At 45.2% G+C, this 12,819-nt stretch overlaps 1 protein-coding gene across 3 annotated transcripts in view; it reads right to left on the reverse strand.

The window, feature by feature from the left end:
* The window catches only part of SLIT3 (slit guidance ligand 3), a 641,188-nt gene that overhangs the window by 532,778 nt on the left and 95,591 nt on the right, over nucleotides 1-12,819 (reverse strand). The gene's annotated exons all lie outside the window — the stretch shown is intronic.

Consider the following 12,819-nt stretch of genomic DNA (forward strand, 5'->3'; position numbering starts at 1 on the left):
TTGAGTGCAGTAGTACGATCTCGGCTCACTACAACCTCCACCTCCCGAGTTCAAATGATTTTCCCACCTCAGCCTCCTGCCACCACATCAGGCTGATTTTTGTATTTTTAGTAGAGACAAGTTTCATTTGTTTCACCATGTTAGCCAGGCTGGTCACGAACTCCTGACCTCAGGCGATCCACCTGCCTCAGCCTCCCAAAGTGCTGGGATTATAGGCATGAGCCACTGCAGCCAGCCAAAAGACATTTTATTATTACATTGTATAACTATGTTGGTATCAATACAAATATATTAACATATATATTAATATATAACATTTATTTCTACCTAAAAGTTCATTTTTGTCTTCCAATATTAAAAAAAATTAAAACACTTTCATGGGTTGTAGATGTTTATCACTGCCCTCACTGGGACTCATGGAGATGTAAGCCCTGGGTCAGGGACCAGGGTCTGGGCATGAGGTGTGGCTTGTGGCAAAAATCGGCCCAGTAGGGATGGCTCACATTGGATGGTTGCCAACAGAGTCCACCAGTCTCTCTTAAGCATGGTCAATGCTAAACACCCACAGCAAGGTCACCTGAGTTTTTAAGGGACACAGAGCCACCATTATGATCATGAAGGTTGTTTTCCTGGGAGCATTAGGCCAAGAGAGAGACCCTGTTCCATGCTAGCCCCATGCCCCTCTGCCCTAGTGAGTTGACGTAGCTTAGCAAGGGAAAGGCGAAGCTGTCCAAACCGTGGTTAGAGCACATACCCCACAGTCCCCAGAATCTTCCAGAGTCAAAGAGCGGTTCATAGCCTGGATGAATTTTTCTACCTAAAGTGAATTGAGTATGTCCTATTACAGGATATAAATATAAATATATAATCTCAATCTGAAAGCTAAGCAAACTAAGGAATAGAAAAGGTGAGCCTCTCCCTAGCTCCCAGCTCCAAAGCCCAGGCTCTCCCCTTTCCCCACCGGCAAGCAGACATGCTTCCCTATTTGGGATTTTGCTCCCATTTCGCCACTTTCATTCTAGGTAATGAACAGAAACTTCAGAGGGATGAGCAACTAGGAGGAGGTCAAGCAGGACAAAGTATGTGAGAGAGAAGCATTGAAGACTTCATATCATAAGCCCACTGTCAAGAGGGTGCCACTCAGCCTGACAGCCATGCAACAAGTGTACTCCTGATTAGGAGGAGGAAAGGCTGGAAAGTTGGATGAACTGACCTGTAATTCCCTGGCCACCTCTAGGGCAGCATAATTCTTTTTTTTTTTTTTTTGAGACGGAGTTTTGCTCTTGTTGCCCAGACTGGAGTGCAAAGGTGCAATCTTGTCTCATCACAATCTCCACCTCCGAGGTACAAGTGATTCTCCCACCTCAGCCTCCCGAGTAGCTGAGATTACAGGCACACATCACCATGCCTGGCTAACTTTTGTATTTTTAGTAGAGACGGGTTTCACCATGTTGGCCAGGCTGGTCTCAAACTCCTGACCTCAAGTGACCAGCCCCCTTGGCCTTTCTAAGTGCTGGGATTACAGGATTGAAATCACCACACCCGGCTTAGGGCAGCCTGACTCTTATACCAGTGCTTTTTCTTTAATATTTAAAAATTGCAGTAAAATCGCGTATCATGAAATTTATCTTCTTAGCAAAAACTGTGTACTAAAAGTGTACAGTTAGTTCAGCTGCACTGAGTATATTTACATTGTTAAGAAACTCATCTCTAGAACTTTTTCATCTTGCGATACTGAAATTCTGCCCCTGTTGAACAATAAACCCCCATCTCTCCCTCTCCCAGCCCTGGCAACCGCCATTCCACTTTCTGTCTCTATGATTTTTCCTGGTGCTCTTTGACCACTGCCAGTATCTGCTTTTTGTGTGTTCCTGTCACTAAAGCAAAGTGGGGGACTCGGTTAGACAAGGATGAGGCAACACCTAGTTTTATGTTTCGAGTAGTTCCCATGTATTCAGTGATAACAGGTGGAAGCCACTGGAACTGGAGAAGGCTTGATGTTATGTCTTTGGGATTCACTGGGGGTAGGCACAGGTCTGGCTCTATTGTGCTCTTGCTGTGGGATCTCAGGCAAGCTATCTAGCCCTTTGGGCCTCAGTTTTGAATCTGTAAAATGTGTTACAGTGAGTCTTTTTTTATTTTTATTTTTTAATTTTAAGAAGCAGGGAGTCTAATAGGCAAAAAAGAAGGGGGAAGAAAGAAATTTCCCTGTACAGAGACAAAGGAGGGGGGGCTCCAAAGCCGAGAGAGAGAACCCCCTAAAGATTATCAATATCATCCATTTTTTTTTTTTTTGAGAGAGAGAGTCTCGCTCTGTCACCAAGCTGGAGTGCAGTGGCATGATCTCGGCTCACTGTAACCTCCACCTCCTGGGTTCAAGCAATTCTCCTGCCTCAGCCTCCCAAGTAGCAGGGACTACAGGCATGTGCCATCACACTTCTCAGCTAATTTTTCTATCTTTGTTAAAGACAGGGTTTCACCATGTTGGCTAGGATGGTCTCAATCTCTTGACCTCATGATCTGCCCACCTCAGCCTCCCAAAGTGCTGAGATTACAGGCATGAGCCACTGTGCCTGGCCTACAGTGAGTCTTAAATGCCACAGTGTCTATGCAAGTGTTCAGCACTGCAGTGATGACAGTGGTACTGACTGAGTTCTACCTACATGTCAAATGCCATGTCACGTGCTGCACAGGCAGGATCTCAACTGCAGCAGTGCTCACAGTAGGTGTCATTATTCATCCTGTCTCATACAGAATGAACCTGAGGCCTGGGGAGGTCAAGCCATCCCCTTGGCCACTTTCAGGAAGTGGTAGTGGCAGGATTTGTACCCAGTCAGTCAGACTCCAGAGCTCTAGTTCTGAACCACCACATACTTGAAGCCTTTCAATAAATAACAGCTCTCTTTCCCTTTCCCTTTCTTAATTTTTTTCTGCTTCTTTTCATCCAGAGTTGCCACTTCTCTATCCCATCCAAGGCAATGAACCACCCTGTGTACAGTGCCCTCCCTGAAAAAGAACTCTCTTGGAGGTCCCCAAGGCAAGAACTGGGTCTCTATGTGGGTCTGTCTGGAACCGCCCTCTATTGTCACAGCTGTACAAAGCCTGGTAAGAGTTACATTCAGACAACCAACACTCCCGTCTAGGCAAAAATCCTATAACCCAGCCTGCCACTGCCTTCAGTGAGTAGGGTGTTCAGTTTGCAGAAAACCCTAAACCAGAGTTGAAGCTAAAAATAAAACTAGCTTGGCTCCAAGGCTCCTGGAAGGGAAGGAATAATTTTCCGTTTTTTTTGCCGGTATTTGTGGCTGGATAAAAATAAAAATACAACCAAATTTAGCCAATTGTGCACTGCCCACTGCTTTATAAACCCTGAATGAGGATTCTGGGGCAGCTGGGTGGAGCTCTGCTCCCAAACGCCTTGGGGCCTTTTCACTTCAGGTCGCCTGCTGGTTCTCTGTATCAGAAGGAGCTAGATACTGCATTTTCAGGTAACCCCAGGATTTAGCCCTATTTACTGAGTGAACAGCCAGGCCTGGAATGCCTTCCTTGAAAAGCTGGTGAAGGCTCCAAGCTGTGTAAGGTGCACTTCCCTTGTGGCTGCTACGAAAGCGGCCCCTGAACAGGAAAATGAACAGAATGAAACATGCTGTTCTGATAAACAGGTAAGTGCTAGGTGCAGAAGTGGCTACTGGCCATGGTGCACTCATGCCATCTGCTGTTCTGTTACTCTGGGCCCAGAGGTGGAGATCTCCTGCCATAGTTCAAGCTGGAAGTAAATCCACGATTCCTGTATGGAGAACAGAACGGAATGGAACTCAGATGAGGACAGAACTGAGGAAGTCAGCAAATGAGATGTGGGCCAGGGCAATGATGGGATAAGGTCTCCTAGGTATTCTCTCTCCCTCTAAGATCAAAACTCCTTTCCAGCTCTCCTGATACAACAATGGGGAGCGAAAAGGTGAAAAAGACAAGAAAAAACAACTGGCTGCTCAGCTGCAAAGTCATGCGCTTTTCAGCCTGAACTGAGAAGCACCAAGAAATAGACCCTTGTCTTTGTGGAACCACTAAAGACCTTTCTGGATGTACCTGGGTGTAAGATATAATTAAAAGTTTTTGCCACCTTGTTTGTTGAATTCATCCATGTATCTATCCATCCATTCAACCATTCACCCATCCAACTGTTCATCTATCATTCATCCAACCACCATCTATCCATCAACCCATCAACCCAAGCACTCACTCATCCATCAACTATAATTTACCCATCCATCCATTCTTTCATCTCTGCAGTGTTTCAATATAAACACACAAAAATGAATAAGATACAGTGTTTCTTGAAAAATGTCATATGCTAGTAAAGAAGATAGACCTGAAAACAAAAAATCGCCATGATCCTGAAAGCAACGGTGTCGTGGGAACACAGGGAAGCGGGCGCTAAACCAGTCCTTGTTCAAAGAAAGCCTAAGGAAGATGGCTTGGAGTTTAGTTTTAAAGAATGACTAGGACTCCTATGGAGAGTTCTAGACTGAGAGAGAAGTATGTGCTCTGTACTCCATGGAGGGCCAGGAGACAGAGGAACTTGCATTGCTGGAACACAGAGGTGACCTGTGAACATAAGCAATAAAGTTGCACAACTAGGTTCCAGTCATACCACAAGAGGTCTTTTTATCTATAAATAAAGAATTTGGGCTTGACTTTTACAGAGAGTAAGAGGGAGCCAGAGAGAGCCTTCGAGCAAGGGAGTTCTCCCGAGTAGCAGTCAGCCCGGTTAGGAAGAGGGTGAGATTGGGAGCAGGAACACCAGTTAAGAGGGCGCTTGAGTAGCCAAAGTCTCCGTATGAAGACCTGGTTAAGGATGACAGTGGGGCTGAAGGTGGGAGAGAGAGATGAGGTATAATCGGCTGGGTTTTGTGGCAGAATGTACCTGAGGATTGAGGGAGTTGCTGAAGTGCAGGTATTAAAAGTGGCTCCCACTTGGGTAACTGATCAGTGAAATTACCAACCCCTAATGAGAGGAAGAGAGAAGGGAGGAACACCGTGTGGAAGGTGTTTGGATTCAGGATTTCTGTAACACTGAAATCCCTCACATACGTTTTGACAACTAATGGCAGTAGCTAGTAATGACACTAAACCATGAGCCAGGCACTGTACTGAGCACTTTACCTGCACTACCTCACTTAATCCCCATGGAAATGCTCGGAGGCCGGTGCTCTTAGCAACCCTATATTTAAGAAATAGCAGCCTAAGAAGGTTAAGAACTCACCCAAAGTCAAACTTGACCAATGTGATAGTTGGTGGGACTTCAACCCAGGTGCCTGCTGCTAAGCCCGTGCTCTTACCTACTATGTGCAGTGAGAATTCTCAATTTAGCCCTTCATTATAAACTGTCTTGGCACCTAAGTTTCAAAGATCAAGGGTGGAAAATACAACTAACAAGTCCTCTGTGTCCCAACAGCTGTCAACACAGCATCAGGCACACAAAGAACCTTCCAAGAAGGGCCTGCTGAATTTCATGAATAAATCAAAAGGTAGGAAAGGCCAACTAAGGGAGTCTGATGAATCAATAGCTCTGCTGGGCCAGAAAGTCACCCTGTGTGGGGTAAACAGGGCTCCCAGAGGGCCTGCCCACCTGAGTCTGTCTTCATCCCTCGGAAACTTCTTAGAGACTTGGCTTTCAGATGTATCTGCCTCAATGACAAGCAAGGCGAGCAGGGGGAAAGGCTCACTACTTCCCCTCCTCAGGAAAGGGCAGGGGTGAGGGGCCACCAGGGCCTGGGCATGGCCCATCACACAGCAAGTCCATCCTTTCATCAGGGAGGTATAAGATGTCAGCTGCCCACTGAGGCCTGAGGGAGGAGGAAAGTCAAAGTGTGCTAACCGCTGCAGGTCACCAGGACTGCTTGCTTTAGTCATGAACTCAATTGGTTCCCCTTCCCCAGGCAGCTTCTTAAGCAGCCTGGATTCTTTCTCAGTCTACTTGTACCTTCAGAAACACTGACATGTCTCAACAACAAGGACCCAAGCAGTTTTGTTAGCTAGAGCAGAAGCTCCATGCCACACGCAATGGGGGGCGGGGGGGGCAATGCTTCCTCCAGCTGCTGCTCCAGGCCAGCAAACCCCAGGGATGATGACTGCAGGCAGCAGGTAAGGGCAGAACCAAACTTCACAGGCCTCAAACCTCAGCTCAGAGGTGGCACCATCAACCGTGAAGACGTACAGATGTCACTATAAATCGGGGGCAAAAGACTGCAACTCTGGAGAGTCAAAAGAGCAGAGACCCTCGATCTGGGGCTGTTCCCACTAGTTTGCTGTAGTCACTGAAGGCCTCTTACTTGCCTGCTTGATTTCCTCACCTGTCTAACACCCAGTTTGGGCTTTTTTCCTGCTATGCAAAACGCAAGCTGGATGTAATCTGAGCAATTCAGTAAGGAAGCTGATTTGTGACGGTGCTTGGTTTATACCAGTGTCACGATCAGGAACAGCCCCCTTATGTGTGTCAGGAAAACCTGATGACTTACAGCCTCAATATCCATGGCCATTTTAGTCGAATGATGCTGTTCTTTGCCTCTGAGGCTTCCCTTTTTTTGGAGAGACAAGCCACTTCCTTGAGATATAATGGAGCTTCCTTTTAATAGTAACTGTGGACCAACCCACAATTTATTTTGATGGCTTAGCCGCAAGTTGACCTGAGATTTGTCTTCCATGGGATTCAGTATTTGCTCAATGACATTTAGGTTAGCTTACACCAGTTTTGAAAATCAGTTAATTTTTAGTTTGTAATTCCTGAAAGTCCTAATAGCAATTAAAAACCCCTTTATTTTTGACATTTCTGTAGGAGAAATAACTTTGTGGTCATACTCTAAATTTCTGACCACATTTCTGATGTGGTCATACTCTAAATTTTTTTTCCCATTGAGTTTGTTTGCAAGAACCTTTTTTAAAAAATAACCTAAAGATTATTTTAGGAACACAATTATTATGTAATAGCAAAACATATACCTCATGGTATACCTGAGAGGACTGAATGGTTTAACATCTGTAAAAGGCTTTCAGTGTTTCTCAAGGGCTCAGTAAGCGGTAGCTGCTACAGCTACTGTTATTATCATTATAATCGTCCCTAGATGTCCCAAGAGGTTGGAAATACAGCAGATTTATTTCTCCTCCTTCATAGATGACTGTATTGGTCAGCAAGGCAGTAACAAATGAACTCCAAAATCTCAGTGGGTTAACACAATAAATACTTACTCCACACTCACGTAAGGGGCTTGTTGCATGTGGTATGATGCCTTTGAGAACATGTGGCCTCCAAGGCTGCTGTACTAGGGGAAGAGACGGAAGGAGGAAATATATCCGCTCTTAACTCCCTTGACCCAGCAGTTAATCATACTACTTCTCACATGATTGGCCGGAACTAGTCACATGGCATAAGCCTAGCTGCAAAGGAAGCTGGGAAATCTACAGGAACCCTTGGATATTTGGTTGAGGACTATCTTAACAATCAGTATGCCTTAAGCATCAAACAGCAAAGATCTCTTTGTCAGCCAGGCACAGTGGCTCAAGCCTATAGTCCTAGCACTTTGGGAGGCCAAGGTGGAAAGATTGCTTGAATCCAGAAATTTGAGAACAGCCTGGGAAATACAGTGAAACCTCATCGCAACAAAAAAATCCAGAAAATTAGCTGGGCATGGTGCCACACACCTGTGGTCTCAGCTACTCAGGAGGCTGAGATGGAAGAATCACTTGAGCCTGGGAGGTGGAGTTCACAGTAAGCCAAGATCATGCCATTGCACTCTAGCCTGTGCAACAGAACAAGACCCTATCTCAAAATAAATAAATAAATCTCTTTGTCCTTGTCCATCCATCCATCCATCCTTCCTTTTTTATATTTACATAGGGCACTTACTCCTATGAGCTGGGTGTTGTGTTAGGTGTTTTATCTGTATTGCCTCACTTCATCCTTAAAGCAACTCTTGAAGAGACACTATTATGGTAATTATTAAGATAAGGAAACTGAGGGACAGCAAGGTTATGTAGTTCATCCAAAGTCACACAGCCCAAACTTAAGGCTTGAACAGAGGTTTCTTAGACACAAAAACCTGTGATTTTAATCCCCTTGCCATTCTGCTTCTCTTTTTGCAGCTTGGTTGACCAGAAGGATGCCCAGTAATCCCAGGAAGGAGGCTAGAAACAAGAAATATTTGCTGGCCCTGCCACTCTAGTTTCCGAAGAAGGCCGCGAGAGTCTCAGGAAATCCCTCCCCTATTTATGTGGTTCTAGAGAACTCTGGGGGCTTGGACAGGATCACGTCTTACTGAGATCCAGCTCAGGACCCCAGTATGAAAAAGAAAAGAAGCTCAAAGCCCTCCCCACCAACACACATATACCAAACAATCTCTTTTGACCTTTCCTGTACCTCACATTGGATTACTTTTTCTCCAACTACATGGCTGTTAGGGAAATGTAGCGTACTGAGCCTGCCTTACCTCTGACTCCTGCTACTTCCATATGCCCCTGATGCCCAAGAAGAACTTGATTTCAGGAGGAAAGGGGGGGTGAGGGAGAAGACGGACAAGAGTCCTGTTTACACAGTAGTAGAAAATCATTGGCTCTGCAGAGAATGGGCAAAAAGGCACTGTGAGTCCTCTGGTTCCAGGATGGCTGACCCACAGGCCTAAGTAGTCTTTGCCCGCAACAATGCAGAGGAACCCCAGAGGCCTTTATCTAGGACTAAAGTCAAGGGCATGGGTCTCTGGGGATCCCCAGTAGATTGTACACAGGTCTATGTTAGTACATTGAGGGTTCAGACTCCAAGAAAACATATCTAGGGTGGAAGAAAGCACACATTTATAGGTGGATGTGAATGTGCATGCACACACATGCACACATGCACACATGCACGCGTGTACACACACACACTGTAGATAATATACATGCAACTTAATAGCCATTTATAACTTCAGAGCTGGCCAGACCCATTTCAGGCAGTCAGACCATTTGGCAATCCCCAAAGCTCCAACTCCATAGTGACCTCTTCTCCATGACATCCCATAATGGGGCCAATAAGGTAGACAGCTCCCCAGATTCAAGAATCACTCCTGGATCTCTTTTGAGATTTTCCTTTCTTGCAGCTTTCCCTCGCTCAGAGTTTTTACACATGCTGTTCCCTTCTCTGGGAAAGCTCTTTACCCTGCTACCAGGATAACAGCTGCAGAGGTGTTAAAAATTAGTCAAATTCTAGGAAGAATTTGAGGGTACAGCAGACAGGATTTGCTGATGGATTGGAGGCAAGGCAAGAGACAGAAGGGGAGTCAAGGATGGGGCTGATATTTTGGCCTGTGCATCTAAAACTTTGGAACTGCTGTCACGCGAGATGAGGTAAGACTGTGGGTAGAGTGGGGGCGGGGGGCAGATTTGGATGTTAAATTTGATATGCCTATGAATATTCTAAGTATAGACGCCCAACGGACGAGGGGATATATAAATATGGCGCACTCTGGGATAAGACCAAGATAGAGAGATGTAGGTGGTAATTTAAAGCCATGAACCTGGATGTGGTTGCCATGGGAGATGAAGATAAGGCAAGAAGAGTGTGAACTGAGTTCTGGGTTACACCATCCAGAGCGAGGAGGAAACAGCCCCCATTGGTGGTGGGGGAGAAGCAAGAGAGAGAAGAGTTGTGAAGGCCAAGTGAAGAAAAAGTTTCAAGGAAGGAGGGAGGATGGGAGGGAGGGAGGCATTGGTCAGTCAACTTGTGCTGAGGCACAGAGAAAGACGAGGATGACACTGTTTGGCAATGAAGAGCCCATTGGTGATCCTGGAAAGAGCTGCTTGGTCCCAAGATGGGCACGACCTATTTGCAGAAGGGTTTCAAGAAAGAATGGGGAAAATAAAAAGAAACAATTACATTGAGACATTCACAATAAAGGAGGAGAGAAAATGGATTGATAGCTAGGAGAGAACGTGGTCAAGTGAGGTTTTATTGTTTGTTTGTTTGAAGATGGAGGAAATTGTGACATGCTTCAGTCCTGATGAGAATGACATAGAAGAGAGGCACGTCGATGATTCAGCAGAGTGGGGAGAAAAATTTTAGAGTGAAGCTCCTGAACAGACAACAGAGGTAATCCCAGTGCACAGGATGGCAGTGGCCTCTGACAGGGCCAAAGACAGGTCACCTGTGGCAACAGCAGGAAGGCAGAGTCAGGGACAAGGGGTGGCAGATGTGGTGGTGTCTGTGGAAGGTCTCTTCCCACCACTTCTATTTCCTCAGTACAAAACAGAGCCAGATTCTCAGCAGAGGCAAGGGAGAGAGAAGGAGGGATATGATGACTGAGAAGGAAAGGTGAGACACTGCTGCTTAGGGAAGGCTGGAGGGTTGCCGGGCAGCAGCCAATGCCCATTTGAGGTCAGTGATCATGAGCTGTAAGTGAGATTTGTCCACAGAAGTGTGTGTTTTTCTTTGGCAACACTCAAGTCCCCTGGGTGAGAGGGTCCAAACAATAAGAGGCTGAATTCACCCAAGGTTAGGGTGTTTCCAGGCAACTATGATGGAGGAAGAGAGGGGCTCAGGAGTTGAGGGAATGTGCTTAGAGTAATTATGAAAATGAGCCATGAAATTTGTGCTGGGTAATGAGGGAGGGGGCCTCATTAAGCGGGTGAGGGGTGGTGACAAATGACAACGTCTATGAATTATAGGCCTCTGCAGGGTCTAAGAACTGTTGGACAGGGCATGGGGCTGGGGCTTAGGAAGGCTGTGCTGTATAATTGTAGCTCTGCCCCAGAGCTGTGCAACTCCATGTAAACCACAGCCCTGGTTTCTTCCTCCAACAGAATCAATGATTTGGATGAGATGATTTCTAAGATCTCCTATCCTATTCTCCTTATTCTGAGAGCTGGATAGAATATCTGAATTTTAAGTCCAGTTCTTAATGTACTGCATGGCCTTAGGATTTAACCTCCTGATGCCCTGGTTTCTTCATGTGAAAATGGGCATAGTGATGCCTACTAGAATATTCATTCAAATGTACAGTGCCATGAGAAGAGAGATTTTTGTGTTTTGTTCACTGCCACTTGAGCCTGGTAACTACTACATGCTCAATAAATACTTGTTGGTTAGTTGGTTGGTTCACTGGTTGGTTGGTTGGTTGGTTGGTTGGTTGGTTGGTTGGGTTGGTCAAATGACTAAATGAGTGAATATCTACTTCACCTATCTCACAGAATTACTGAGGAACAGATGAGCCAAAGAGGGCAAACTTTGTGAAGAACTGAAAGTGCTGTAAGTTTTTGTGTGCTGCTCCCCCAGCCTCCACGCTGGCTATTTCACTCCCGCTGTTCAAACCAGAGTATTTCATTAGGCATCTTTGAGAGGATCGCGCAACCAGGTTACTAAGCAGTCACAATCACAATAGCACAAATCACTTAACCCACACTGCTTGAAAGAGTGTCCTGAGAGTTTGGAGCAAGTGGCTCATGCCAGCAGCTTTGTGCAGTAGGGTGAGGGAAGCAGAAGCAGCTTTAGAACAGAGTGAAGCCAGAGTCAGGGTGAGGGTCCCTACACCAGGTGAGGGTTGCTATTAATAAAAGGAAAAAGCAGATAGCCCTCGAAGCCTAACTTTCTCCTTTCCATGCTGACTAGGGATAAATATGGAAGAGCTACATTGGGGCAGGGAAGAGGGACAGAGAATGCATTAGCATCATTCTGCAAAAACACGCTTCATCAAGACATTAAGCATGCCTTGAGGAGCCTATGGCTAATATCTAGTCATTTTTACTAGGAATTAAGAGAAAAATACTTCAGGCAGCTATTAGGATTTTCCCCCCTTTTAAAACTCCCAAAACAATGCAGCAAAGCTGGTTCGAAATCAGATGGCATGAGCACAGCCCACCACCAAGTTTCCATGTTCTCTCTGGGTTATTCTAGGCCTTTCGTGTGGGTCTCCAACCCTTTCAGACCACAGGTAGGAAACTGACAGATGCAAATTGAAATAGAAATACTCTAGCTCATAGATGTCAGGGAAGGCAGGTGCAACTCAGCACAAATTTTCTGAAAGTGTGCTGTTTAAAATGATCCTGTTTAACTCATTGGCCTTTTCTTTTGTTCTGAGTAAGTTCAAAGTGACAAAAAAAAAGTCCTGACAGTAAAAGATATAAACATTCCTAGTTTGTGAATGACAAATTTCTCTTTCATTTTTGTTCTAAACACTTGAAATCCACAAGATCTGTTAATGATGATGTGCTTCTCTGTGTGTTTATCTAGGCGTTTTCATCTATATTTACATATCCAGCAACAAAAAAGTTCTTTTAAGCCTTCTCTGGCATGAGCCAAAGAATGTAGAGTAATTATCTGTGATGAATTCTTATCTATAACTAATTAGAATTTTTATTTTCTCATAGCATTTCCTCCCTGACTCATGTCCAACATTTTTTTGTTATATTTATTATTTATACCTGGATAATATGAGAACTGTAGGACAGAAAGGGAGCTGGGTAAAAAGGGGAAAGGGGCACTTTTCAGATCCATTGCCACTGTGATCTGATTGACTCTTGCTTATTCTTTTTTTTTTTTTTTTTTTTTTTAATGTTTTTCCAGCATGGGAAGGATTTCTCAAGCCTCTGGCTGTTGCATTTGAACTGAAGTCTGCAGAAATAGTTTAAGAGCCCCCACTCACCTAGCTCACTCCCACCTCAGGCGAGCAGTTCCACATCCCAACCACAGCTTTGAGTTCCCATCCAAACTTGTTGGCGTCTCAAACTGAATCCCAGATGTTCACTTAGCAAGAAATAAATGAATGGCCCAAGCCGTGGACTGAAGCAGGGATCCTC

Source organism: Callithrix jacchus, chromosome 2, assembly GCF_049354715.1.
Source record: "Callithrix jacchus isolate 240 chromosome 2, calJac240_pri, whole genome shotgun sequence".
Classification (NCBI taxonomy): Eukaryota; Metazoa; Chordata; class Mammalia; order Primates; family Cebidae; genus Callithrix; species Callithrix jacchus.